This window comes from Myxocyprinus asiaticus, chromosome 33, assembly GCF_019703515.2.
Source record: "Myxocyprinus asiaticus isolate MX2 ecotype Aquarium Trade chromosome 33, UBuf_Myxa_2, whole genome shotgun sequence".
NCBI lineage: Eukaryota > Metazoa > Chordata > Actinopteri > Cypriniformes > Catostomidae > Myxocyprinus > Myxocyprinus asiaticus.
Window position 1 is genome coordinate 36,190,834 of NC_059376.1, and position 14,643 is coordinate 36,205,476.

The window sequence follows — 14,643 nt, forward strand, 5'->3', positions numbered from 1 at the left end:
GCTGTCACTGTGCCCTTGCTTGTGTGCTATTTATAATTGATGTTGTTTTTAATCATGGCATGATCATTTGCAAGTATGTTTACAGGTAAATTATGATTGTGTGCTTTGCATGCCATCATGGCTATTCGAGTTAATAAACAGATCTCCTCTTGTCTGATTTACGCAGTGTAACATCTTGATTTGCACATTTAATTTTTCAATTGCTGCTTTCAATTTGATACATTACAAAATTATTTGATCAATTAAATGTTTTGTTTATCAAACACCTTGGACATATCATATCTATTATATTGACAGCTGGCAACATACCCTTGCCGATGTGGTGTTTATAATTTTACATTTATAATTATGGTGTAAAACAGTTGCAAAAGAGTTTGTTAAAATGTTGACTTTGTGCAGTGCACACCCATCTTGATTTTCACATTACATTTTTCAATTGCGTCTTTTAATTTGACCTTTTTTTTTTAAATTGTTGATCAATTAAATATCATTTTTTTGTCTATCCAATACCTTCATACCCATCATATGATATCAGTCATGCAATAATAACAGCTGTCAATACATCCAACAGCCAATGTGGTGTCTATAATTTGTCATTTTTAATCATGACATAAACAGATGCAAGACTGTTGAGTTTGTGCATTGCACGCTTTCATGTCTAATTGAGTTTATAAACAGATGTCCTCTTGTCTGTTTACAAAGTATAATATCTTAATTTGCGTGTTACATTTTTAAATTGCAGCTTTCAGTTTGATCAATTAATTAATTTATTATTTGATAAACTATTTGACTCGTACTGCAAACTTGGCGATTGATTATTTGATTAATTAAATATATATCTCTTTTCTTTATCTTACACATCCATTATGTCATATTCATCATATCATATTGACAGCTGTCGACACGTTCATGCTGGTGTGGCTTTTATAATTGATTGCGGTGATCAGTTTTGATCAGTGATTTGTGCATTGTATGCCTTTGCGACTAATTGAGAGATTAAAAAATGCCCTCTTATGTTTAAAAAGTGTAACATCCTGATTTGCATGCTACATTTTTCAACTGCAGCTTTAAATTTGATCTATTAGTTTATTTGATACTTTTATGAATTAAATATTGTTTATCCATTGAATTGAATCCATCATTTCACATACTGTACATCATACCATTTTGACAGCTGTCAGTACTTTCTTGCAGGAATGGCATTTATAATTGTTGTTTTTAAACATGTTGTGATGCAAAAGTGTTTACTGTACTTTAAAATTTAGATTATTTTGCAATGCACACAATCATGACTAATTGAGTTCATTAAAAGATTTCCTCTTATCTGTTTGCAAAGTGTAACATCTTGACTTGAACATTATATTTTTCAATTGCAGCTATCAATTTGATCAATTAAATATTTTTGTTTATCCAACACTTTCAATCCATCATATCATATTCATCATATCATACTAATAGTTGTCAAATCGTTGTTGCTGGTGTGGCCTTTATAATTTATTGCCGTGATCCGTTGCAATAGAGTTTATGGAAGATTTTGTGCATTGCACGCCATCACAGCAAATCAGGCTGATTAACAGATTTCCTCTTGTCCTATTTACACTGTGTAACATTTTGATTTGCAGTTTGCATTTTTCCTGGATACATCTTCTTAAATTTATCACATTATTTACTAAACGTTTAGCTACTCTGTTCATCTCTATTAAGATTGTTTAGAGTCACTTATTGCAGTGCTAAAATGTTTGAGTCATCTTTCTCCCCAATAAATTGGGATCATGGAGTGAAGAGTGAATTGGATTACTCGCAGGATAAATGGTCTTGCTGCTGTATAATTTGCAAGAGATAGCTTGCGAAATATTCGGCTCCCTGCATAGGACAACTCAAGTTGTTCGGGTTTTCATGAGAAGAAATATCAGGCTCCAGGCTGCTGGTGCCATATGTTTTTTTGATGTGGCAGAACCAGTCAGCAGCAAGCTGACTCCAATACATTGACCTAACAAACAGCAGCTTGTTTCACAGCCTCAGGTCAGAGTATGCGGCTTGTCTACAAGTTTGTACCATTGCACACAGATCAACTTAGCTCACAGCAGATGGTAGAGTAGAAGAGTTCGGATGACATCACATTTGCATTTGAGTCTATTTGTCATTTAAAATGGAGTGCTGACAACTAACTTTGCCACTGTAAAAAGAAATCTTAAGCGGTATCTCTCAACATTTGATTTCAGTTCAGTTCATTTGATCTCACTGCTGTCTTGGGAAAAAAAATTAGACATTAAAGGGATCTCAGTTTTCGTTTCAAAGTTTTTCTGTCCTATGGGTAAGTATTCTCATTTCCCTGGGACAGAATCTGAAGAGCACTTTCTCTTACATGGAAATTTGTTGAGTCACTTTAAAGGCCTACAGATAACATAGCAACAACACCAAAGATTTCTCCCCAGCTCACTGCCAACCTTGCTGTGGTGTTATGGTCTTGGTTGTCCAGAGATTTTATGCTTCATTAGACCAGCATACTGTATTATCCAGGGAAAGAGACCATCAGCTTCATGGCATCAAGGTATGTGAGCTGGATATGACACACACACTGCTTTTTGAATGTTACGGCAGCATCTGTACCAGTATGAGTCTGCCATTCAGAGTAAATTAAGGGTCATTTTCACAGACTTGTCTGTCCAGCCTGCCTGGATCTAGAAGTTGCAAAGGACCTGGAAGTTTATGCGGCATAGTTCAGATAAGGTCTATCACCTCTCCATGTTCTCAGTATCTCACTGGCTAAAATTTTGTTGAAGTTAACATGAAATAAAAATGTACTCTATTTAGTTTCTGAAAATACGTTCCTTGTCTTATAGTGCACAATTCATTAGTGCTTGTTATTTTAAAGAAAAAGAAAAATGTCTTCATAGTCTTTAATCAAAATGTCATTATGTGCTCTGCCTCTGAGACTGTCAGCAAAGCACTGATTTTTCAATCCCTCCAATCACCTTGCTCCATTCTGGTATGTTGCGCTCACTTGTCATAAGTGACCACGTTTACATGCACTTATGAAAATGATAACAAACGTCATAGGATGATCAACATGTCAACACAGTGGAAAGAATTCGACATTGTTGGGAGTACAGAGGGAAAATCACATTCACTATAAACTATACCCATTTATACACACGAATGTAAAATATCGACTGTCCCTCAGGTTCGCGTATATGCACTGGTACATTGGGGGAATCCCGGAGATTTATGTAAGAGGGAAACCCCCACTACAGCATTGCAATTCAGCTGCAGGTTGCGATAGAAAGTTAAGAAAAACAAACACAGCAACAACTCTGGAATATCTGGAAATAAAGCGAATCAACAGAGAGTAAAATAGTGAAGTCTTCTTTGGATGCCATGTGTGTTATTTACACAAGCATCGTGGGAAATCATGTTGCTGTGGGAAAAGCTGCTTACTGATGGAGCCACATGTATACGGGAGTAAAGAGTATACCGCTTATACAGTGCATTCACACGGGAATGCTGTTTTCTCATAATAACCCGCTTTCTCGCAATAAGCTGCTTTCTTACAATCAGCCACTTTCTGGTGTCCATGTAAACATGGTCATTAATTCCTGATGGATTAAATCAAGTCCCACTCACTAGTTATAGATCAGTGGTCCCACTTCCCATTTTGGGAAGAAAAATGGGTTACGAACGTAGTTTATTGTGCATGGGTTGCGTCAAAATACTTTTAATGAAAAAAAAATATGTATTTTCAATTGAAATACTTTCTCTTACTCAAGTTTAATGTGCATAGACAGCTATAAGCAAGCCATTGATAAATTTGCGAACATCAAAACTATCAAAATATTGCTGTTTGTTTTAGCTCAACCACTGGCGTTAGGTTGGGGTGGGACTAACTATACTGTATATATCTCACCAATGAAAGATGGGGATTGGGGCCAAAGGAGCAAGGGGCATAATTTTTTTTTTCTTTTTTTTTTTTTATTCCATTTTTTTTCCCTGCTAGTTGTGCAAAAAATTATGATTATTATTGATCATTATGAAAATGATTTAACTATGGCATTGACTATTGATTGTACCTCTTTTTCCCAATTACTATTTTCTGAACAAAAAAGGCCGCATGATCTCTTCATCCTCACATAACAGAATGAGCAATAAAGCAGGGGGTGTCTTTTCAACACCGTGATGGATTGGGCTATTATAAACAGCTGTATTGCTTCACCAGATGCCATTTATCCACCTGTTGTCTCCCTTTTCTGTATAATTCATAACATTACTGCTCCACAATCCTTTATTTTTATCTAAAGACATTCAGAATCATGTAAGTCATGTTGCCGTGCATCAACCACACTGCTCGAAACAATGTACTTGAGCATCATGTTTTTTATTTGATAAGGGACGCTTGCATCATCCGGGTTGGACAAAGCGAGGTGTCCAGGTCAGTCTCCCCTCTGGCTGCCAGATGTTTTGCCATGTCCCACTTAATTACAGGCCTGGGAACTGTGTAATAGAGAGAATGCATGGCCTTGCTGCGCTCTGCTAATACCAAGAGACATGCTCGCCCAGGGCATGACAGTGTTGTTGTGTGCCACACATTACTGTCTCCATTTCTCTCTGTGTTTGTTTATATGTGTGCATGTTTCAGATAAAGGGTGTAATCAGAAGCTGTTATGTTGTTTTATTTACTTACTGACCTGTGAATTCCAATGCAGATCTCCTCGTGGTCGCCATCAATGTGTGAAATTTATAATACGTATATCCCAGTAAGCACACGCACATCTGCAAGACATCTGTGAAATCGCACGTCATTTGAATAGCATTGTGTTCAAATATAAGCGTTGTGATAGTGTACACATCTGCGATACATCTTTAAAGAATGGATTCACATAAATATAATAAGAAATCATAAGTGGCACAAAAACATTGATGGTAATGGGTAATGCGGTAATTGAAAGCATTTTCGAAACATTCTCTTATCAGGAGAATTGAGAGGCGTAAACATAGCGAAATTAATGCGTTTGCAATCAAAAATGTATTAGTGTGGATGTGGCCTTAGAAATGAGTAAACACTACTACAGACCTAATCTATACCTCAACACATCACATAGACCATTTATTTATCAAAACAATGAAAGATCATACACATTAAAACTTGTTCCCAGCATATTTGTCCCCACCACTTTTTAAGACCAAGTGATGCCGTGTTTGTATAATTTGTGGAAAACCATGCTAGCAATCCAGTACATCTTTCTAATGAAAAGTCATATTAAGCCAAGCTCTTTAATTATACATGACCAAGTTGCCACTATTGACTCATATTGATTAAAGACACACTGGAAACCACTGTCCCTCAGCATGTGGCATCCAGGAGGGGAGGGGGTGGTTGCTGCTAGAGAGTGTGGGCTGGTGGTTCATTTGGGTTTGGAGACATGTGTTACGTAAGGTCTATGGCAGTCTGCCCGTAATGGATTAGCCTCGTTAAATTCTAAACTGCATTCCACACAAAGAAACACCCACAGAAGAACCGCATGTCCTCACTTCAGTCCGTCTGTCCATCACTTTCATTTGTCTTCATCTTACCCTGTCTTCCTGTTCTCTCTTGTTTTTGTGCTAATCTCATGAAATTTGTCAAATGTGTCCCAGTTATACATGTCATCCCAAAATCAAAAGAAAGAAATAAGACATTATATATTGCTTAAAGAAAATGAAGCCTATTCTATTAACATTAAGTTATTTTGCAACATTTTTATGACAACTAAGTACATTATGAAAAAAAATGAAAAACAATTATTTAAATTTTTTTTATTAAAACTGTAGTTATTAATACATGTTAGCATTTGTTGTACTGGCTTTAATTTATGCCGATTTTAAGAAAAAATTGTAGCACAGAAATTAGCAGATCTAATCTTTTTAGAGATTAACAGACTGGACATTAATGTAATAAGCAAAATAAGCTTTATTTTATTTTCTTAATGCAAAGATATTTTTTTCTTTTGATTTTGGAGTAAAACATGACTTGAACATGTTTTAGAGAGCGTCACCCCCAAGCTCTAAGATGCTTTACCTATCTTTCAGGCTTTTATTCCACATCCACCCCCACCCTCAACGCTTTATCGGTTTCTTTTATCTCTCCTCCACTAAAACCTGCACTTTATTTCTGTTTTTGGCACTCCATCAACCTCAAATTTTAGCTATGAATATGACTCCCATTCAGAGCATTTCTGTGATTGGCCAAGGACAAATGAAAGGGCGTTCAATTGATTCTCCTTCTAACATTTACTGATATTGAAATCTCTACAAAGTTTATTGTACAGTTATAATAGGAGATCAGCAGTGAGTTTTGTTAAATGAAGCCATGAGAATGTGTTCTGTTTTAAACCTTAAATAAAGTATTTGAATATCACCTTAAAGAAATAGTTTTCTTAAAAATATAAATGTACCCTCATGTCGTTTCAAACCTTTTATCTGTGGATATCAAAAAGCATTTTGAGTTATTTTTGTATTTTATTGTATTTTTTAATAATCTGAAGAGTCTTCTTTTCCATACAATGACAGCTTGTGACCAGGTCTGTCAAGCTCCAAAAAGGACATAAAACACCAGAACATCACCATTTAAGTTGTCCATTTGATCTGTGCGCTATATTCCAAGTCTTCAAAAGACATACGACATCTTTATATGTGGAAAAGGCTGAAATTTAAGTCAGTAATCTTCCTCTTTGCTACAGCTCTAAAATCTCATTCAAATCACATGATTCATATGGACAAGTTTTATGGTTTCCTTTTATTCTTTTTTGGAGCTTGACAGATGTTGTGTCTATGAACTGTCATTGTATGGCAACAAGCTCTAAATATTCTTCAAAAATGTCCTTTGCAGTTTCACAGCAAAAAATAACTACATGCAGTTATGGAACAAAATAAGGATGAGTAATTAATGGCAGGAGTTTCATGTGGGTGAACTATTCTATTAACATGTTGACAATGCAATAATTTCCCAATCCTGTTCTACAGTCTTCTCCACTTAATTCCACTTTTATACTGTTCCTGTCACTAAAAGTGTCAGAAAAGCCAAATGCCTTGATATAAAACATGACCAACTATTTATCTTCTAGCACATCCATCAGTTCAGTGTTACGTAATATTTTCACTTTGACCCGGTGGTTCAATGATGCTGTTTATTGGCAACATTTCCCCCTTGTCTTCATTTCCCTCTAATTTCAAATGCATGCCATGTTATATTATATAGATCGAACTTGTGGATGATATACAGTAATGCAATTCTAAGCAGACTTGTGTTTGACATCTTCATGGACAAGAAAGGTGACCTACTATACCCATCCCACTATTTTATTCTGAGGAATCACTGAATCTCATAGTTATGTTGTGAAGTGATGTTAGAGCCAAAGGACAGAATAACCTTCTTGATAATACAACTTAAAGCTGAATGGCTTCTGAATTTAAATTCTGTGTAATATAGCTGAAAATTCTCAGGTACTGTTCCAGGTTACAAGTGAAGCTCTATCAACAGCATCTGTGACTTTATGATTTTCAGTTTGTAAAGACAGACAATAATTTTTAATGCACTTAAAAGGGAAGCCTATGATGCAAGGCATTGCACGGTAATAAATGTTACAATACACACTACTTGGAAAGTATCGCCACAAAATTAAAACATTAGACGTGTTAATGTGAGACATGAGACATTAAAATGTAAGTGCTTTTAAACCCTTTGAACTGACTTTCCCTATAGATTTCCAAATGCATTACTGCAAACACACTTTTTGTTTTCTTAAAAAAAAAAAGAAAAAAAAAAGAGGTACAATTTGAAATGACTGCATGCCACAGATGCTGCAGATAGAGCCTTGTTTTGAACCCAGAAAATTATTTTAACAATGTTATATCATCGATTTAGGTATTACGTGGCGTGATAGAAAAAACAATGCTGTTTTGCATGCTATACCTATGCTAATCTAATTGCCACTATACATATTTGAGATGGATTCTGCCAGCATCCTTCAGTTTGTCTAAATCTATTGTTTAATTGTGTCACAGGCATTGTGACCACAAGTGTATAAAAATGTGGAACTTTTTGGGTTGCATCATCTGAAAGTATTCCAGTGGAATTCCCCTGCAATCACAGAACTATGCGATAATCATTACATTTTGTGTTATCAATTGTAATAGCTGTTTCATACAAAATAGTTAAGTCTGCTTGAGAGTGAGGGTGAAATTCTGTCTAAAACTGAATAGATGGGTTGCAATTTGCATCTTAAAAGATGGCTTACCACTGCAATGTCATTTTGACATGCAAAGAATGCTGTTTAGCCCTAGTAATGGGTCTTTTTGCAATGACCATGACCTGAGCAAATTGATTTGCACCCAAATCCATGAGGAACAGCTTGAACACAGCTGTCATGTCTCCTGGTTCTCTCTGCTCATCGTACGGCAGTTGAGGTAAGGCATTAGTCTCTGCAAGAACGTCAGTCATTACACCGCTGTCACTCATGTCCTGTGAGTGTCCCATAGATCCCAACTCAACAGCCCATCAGACTCTGGAAATTTCCAGCCACCTCAACCATGCAGATCACTCTTTTTATTTGCCAAAAATTACTCAAAAACAAACAACATGAGCCAGAAGTTGTTTAGAAGTTGGTTGAGATTCTACTTCAGCCCATTTTTGATGGAAAACCTGAGAGAGAATAAGCAATTCAATAAATATGTTTCTGCTCCAAAACCTAGTAAGCATTTTGCTAGGCATCTTAGGTGTGCTTCTAACGCGATAGCTTTACCTCTAGGTAGGCGACATGATTATGTCACCTTGTAAGATACCTTCTTACAACTAACAGCATGGGCGCCTCCAGGATTGCATCTGAGGGTACGCACAGAAATATGCTTAATACAGCCTAGGGGGGGTCGTGGGCATGTTCCCCCAATGAGAATGTTTTTGCAAAAACTAGAACAAAGCATTCAATTCTGGTGACTTTGAGAGAAGCATTTTTTTGTATTTTTCAGAGTATGAGTGGCGTTCATGTAACTACTGGCTAAAGCATTTCTTCCAGTAACCGTTCAGAACAAACGCATTCTCGCCCTAAAAAAAGCAAAACGCCCAACAATGAATAGGGCTGAACGCAGGTGTCTCAAAATGCCTTTTTGTCAGTTGAAGAAGTTCTTTTTTAACTTGACACGGCGTCTAAAAATGCAGCACTTCCGTGAGAGATGCTAAAAACACAGTGAAACATGATGCAGTTGTCAAAGTCATCCATCTAGCGAATGTTTACATGGAAAACGATTGAAAAACTGCGCGAGCGGACGCAAATGACACAGCACTAGCTCAAGTTTTTCAAAGTTACCTCTCAAAAAGACAGCCCTTTGTTTCAGTTGATTGTAGGTAAATTTCTACTGTATCCAGCGCTGTTTGTTCTCTGTGTTCGTAAATATCCCAATACTGTTTTACTGTGTGAGACCCCGCTCCAAATGATTCAGTGAGAGAGCGTTCTAAATTAATTATACTGAATCACAAATCAATTCAGACTGTATTGCAAGCCAGTTTGGCCAATTCACTGAAAAGAACCGACTCAAAAGAATTATTAATTCGCAAATTGGGCATCGCTAGTTCTTTTAAACAGCCAATATAAATATGGTACACATTTTGTGATTGATGAAATATTCTGAGAGTAAATGTTTCTCAGGTCAGTTGGAGCACTCATGGTATGCGCAGTGGCTTACAGTACTGTATATACTTCAATATACTTAGAAATCATTCAATACTGAAAAGTGTAGATAAAAATACATGGATTTTTTACCCAGTATTTGTGTGTTGTGTATTTGTATGCTTATTAGAGTATGGTTTTGTTAGCTTAGCACTATGTCAACACCAAATTATATTGACATCTCTAATGCTAAATGCTGCCTATGTAGATCATTTCAAATCGGTCACTTTCAATTTAGGTGGCAGCTGCCAATGTAGGCAGTAGACAGCAAGGCAGATCACTAGGATTTGGAACAGAACTACTGAATACAGATTGCATTTAGTTTTGCACTGAAAAAAAAAAAAAAAAAATAATGTATGGGGTTTTTGAAAGCAGGCTAGCATTATTTCTGAGTTTTAGCTGACAACTTCAATGGACGCAAAGTGTCTAACTGTGTATGGCGGATTCGCTCCAGTTCAGTGATCAATAACAAATCAAATTATCAGATAAGCCTTTGCTACAACAATACGCTGATCTGATCTCTTAACCAGCAGTTCCGTTGGGCCACTGCAGCTGTGTCGTTTATATTACCTACAGCAGTTTAGTTTTAGTCCCTGTAAAATGCCACACACACTGATACATACAAAACTGCCATTATTTCTCAGGGCTTAGAGGATTTTTGAGACAATTTTGGAATCGTAAAATATTTCTTTCAGCATAGGGACAAATCATCAGTCTTTAGCCACTTAAAAGTGCCTTGCTTACCGATGGCAGATGAATTGCCTTTGCGATGAATCTTTGCCTCTGACGAAGTGTCAGGAATTTTCGGTCGCAGTCCTGCAGTGTGACAGCTTCCATAAAGGCCATCTAATGAAAAACCAATAGGGGTAAAGCAATTGATGTGTAAAGTGTGTTAGAGCTAGTTAGAAAGAGAAAGTAAGACAGGGGCCGAGAAAGTAAAAGTGAAATGTTTTATTCTAGCTTGTCTATATGATACGCAACATAAATATCTTGTTAATTTGCGTTCCCTTCATGTTATGATCATACTGTGAAAATGACTGTCAGATGTTCACTCTGAAGAATGAGCACACTATGGGTGCATCCAAAACCAGGAAAATGCTGCCTCCGGAGGCTGTATACGGAAGTAGGAAGGGACCAAGGCACGTCCGAATCCAATGTTCATGTCACATCCTGTCTACTGAGATACCTTCATCTGATCGATTTTTGAATGCAGCATAGATGTATCCTTCGCTGCCTATGAAATCCCACAATCCTGTGCACGCGGATCCACAGCAGTTGAGCTGAAGAAAAAAAAAAGGCGGCCGAAGAGGCAGTTGATAGTTATTATTAACTTTTTCCTACTTTTGATTCCATTTCTAGCGAGAAAGTAGTAGTGTAGATATTAAAAATACACCAAATGGCAATAATCAGTTACTAGCAACGATGTGACATTATGCTGCCTCAGTAGTCTGTCCGAAACCAGTTTCTGGAGGTACCTTCGTACACGAATGCTGTCTGTTGAGTCACTGACTGATAGGGCAGCAAGGCAACAAGACAGCTACCTTTGGTTTCGGACGCAGCCACTGTCGTCGTCGTCTTCTTTTTTCTGGCACATCAGTGCCAGCAGAAGTGCAAGGGATTGCTTGGGTTTGTATGGCACCATTTTAGTTTTGCTTGCCAGTTATGATGTCAGAACGAGACACCATTGATGTAAATGGACAGTGAACACTGTCATTCCTAGTCTTAAAGGGCTAGTTCATCATTTACTCACCGTCGTGAGTAACACACGAACTGACGAACACAGTTCACACACACACAATATTTCGTTTTGTTGTCCCTCAAAACATTTGAGTTGTCATCCTCAATAAATGGCAAGGTAATCTGCATCTACAACTTGTTGTCTATAAAGGGAAATTGCCATCAAAATTGCTCTAGTTATAAAAGCAGTCAGTTGTCAGCATCATACCCTCGAGTTGCCAGTAACAAAGATAAAAATTAAGTAGAATTCAATAAGCCATTCTGCTTTTCTCATCTTACACGTTTTAATGAATGTAAATAATTGCTATCTCAGTGTGTGTGAAAGTTTTTAAAGGGAGAGTGCTTTGGGTCGTCACGTTAAGAGCGGAGTTTCAAATTGATGAACCCTGCTTGATCCTTCATGATCAGAAAACCCTTTGTTGCAACCATGACTAAATGAAGCCTATGACAATGTCATCCAACATCTCTGTAATTAACATTATTGTCCTAACATGTTGTTAGCATAGCTACTGGAAAACTAGGTCAATTTGATGCGTCATAATTCCAGCCTGTAAGGCAACAAATTGTGAAAAGGGAAAAGGGGGGCGGTTTTATGGTTCTGTGTGTTCAGTGGTCTGTAGTTGTTGCTAATGGAGCCGGAAGAGAGAGGAGAAGAATGTTAACATTGCTGAGGGGAATATGAAAGGTCGCAGAGAGAGCTAACAGCGTGGATACTTTCTGCATTCTGCTGCTTGCCTAAATTTATTAAACTTTCTAGTGTGTGTTCTTTAAATGTCATTAGCCATTTTTGATTCACAGAATATACATTCATATGTTCATCAGAGCTGTCGTGATTTCCTTACAGTTAATAATGGCGACATTCATTCATATTTGGGATTGACAACCATATTTTTGGTTGTGACTCAAATATTCCTGTATGTACAACAGCAGACAAAAGGGATTAAATAATGTTTGTATAAACAAGTAACTGAAGTCAATACCCTTCTCAAACTCGTGATAGTCTTGAGTAATTCTGTAACAATAGCGATAGATAATGATAGTAAATATCAAAAATATCAAAATTTTGTAATGCATCTTTAAGGGTGTATTTTTTATTTTAACTTAATTAATTTCATCCACTTAATTATGCATCCCAAAGCTCACCATTTCCATCCAGTTCGTTTTTTCATTCATTCTACTCATCCCAAACACTTTTATTACCAAACTGTGTATGAACATAAATGTATTTAGCTCTCCAAACAGTACTGACAACAATATTGTGCAGTTACAGTATGTAAATGTAGCCAGTGAAAGCTAGCAGAACAGTTACATGACAGATATGAGAGGCAGCTAGTCACATCTGCATTATTGTATGATTATTTTCAGTCTGTTGACAACCTAGTAGGCAAGTGGGAAAGTCTTGCCCTGTTATTACAATCTTCATTCTGTTTAAATGCTCTGGGGAGCATATGTTTGAGGAATCCTTTCTAGGAATACAAATTAATATTAAAAGACTACCAAAACTCCATAAGACAGGTGCGGGACCATTAGGTGAGGCTGCAAGATGACAAGTAATTGCTCTTAGATTGCACACACACACACACACACACACACACACACACACACACACGCACACAAAGTTGAGAGAATGACACTGGAAAATGAATCATAGGCTTGCCGTTGGGGAAATCCGTGCGTAGTGAAGAATGGCGAGAGCATATGTCATTAATTTGTCTGCCGAGTGACTTGCATACATTCGATACATTATGTTAAAGGTTGACTTTGCAGGTAAGGTAATAAGAAATTCCTCTCTCCCTTCTTGAAGTTCCTGTGTTATAGTCAGTGTTGTGGAAGCTATTTTGAAACTGTAGCTTGCCAAGCTAAAAGCTACTCATAATTTAAAGTAGATAAAATACAATCAATCTCTGAAAAAGTAGTTAGCTACACTACATGGTTTTAACAAAAAGAAGCTAACTACTGTACATTGAAACTATTAAAGGCATTTTCAGATGATATAATGTCTTATACACAATCTCGAATCTGAGTGGACGAGAGACGTTCCTTGATTACTTATGTCTCAAAACATCAGCACTCGGACGCTTCACTGTTTGTATTACTCCGCTTGTGTTCGTGCCATTCTAAACTAAAGTGTAAGAGCAGTGCAGATGTGCAAAACGCTAGATGTGTCTCTTTACATTTATTTTTGTGACATTGCAGATTTTAGCCAGCAGTTGGCAGCAAAAGACGTTTTTGTGTGTAAATGTGTCAGCTGAGATGATGTGCTTCGCCAGTCAGTCAGTATTTTAATTAATCGGCATTCGGTGATTTCTCAGATTACTACTATACTACTAAAGCTGGGAATTAGCTTGAAACAGCTTTAAACTGACAACTTCAGCATTAAGGCTCATCACAGCTGACACAGACTGATTGAATACACAAACTCAAGGTGCTTACCTCTTACCAGAGTTTCCACATTGTAGAGGACATACTGTTCAAAATGGCGGAGGAGATTGCGGTTTCTGTAGTGAATGACCCTTGTGCACTGGCTACTGCGAAATAGGGAGGAATACCCCTGCTTGAACGGTTATTTTTCCACAGAGAAAATAGGATGCATTTGAAGAAAATTACATTATCTTCAGAAAGCTGACTAACACACTACAGCATCTTTGCTTGGGAGTGGCAACAGAGACAGGTGATCGCACATGCTCCATATCTCTCGCTCGCTCTCTCTCTCTCACACACACACACACACACATACACACACATGCATACATCCTTGTTTCTCGAATAACTCATTAGAAATAGCCCAAGCCATGATACTAGTTCTCAAGTGACATTTTTGAGAGGCTTGGACGCATTATTTGGTTTGAACTAGCAACGGCAGATTCTGATCCGTCGCGTAAGAAAGTCATTCCACGCACAAATGCGTTTTTTGTGACCATACTCAGTTTTTCCTCATTTTTTTTATTTACTTGTTCATTGAACTGTTGTATGTAAGCAATATCACACTCGCAATCGTGCTATATGGCCCTAAATCAGCACCATCAGTGCTTATGTTGTTACGGTCCTGTCAGACAAAAACCTAGACTGACAGAGTGACAGGACCGTGGCATCATTGTCCCATGTCTGTCTTGTGTTTCATTGTCTGTCTTTGTGTGAGCGCACGGTTTCGGTTGAATTCCCTGCCTGTCTGGTTCGGTTTCAGTGTGTGTTGGGATCCGGACACTCGTGC

The 14,643-nt window shown here is 37.3% G+C and overlaps 1 protein-coding gene across 2 annotated transcripts in view; it reads left to right on the plus strand.

The window, feature by feature from the left end:
- LOC127423946 (disabled homolog 2-interacting protein-like) overlaps nucleotides 1-14,643 on the plus strand; it is a 130,746-nt gene that overhangs the window by 46,849 nt on the left and 69,254 nt on the right. The window lies entirely within an intron of this gene.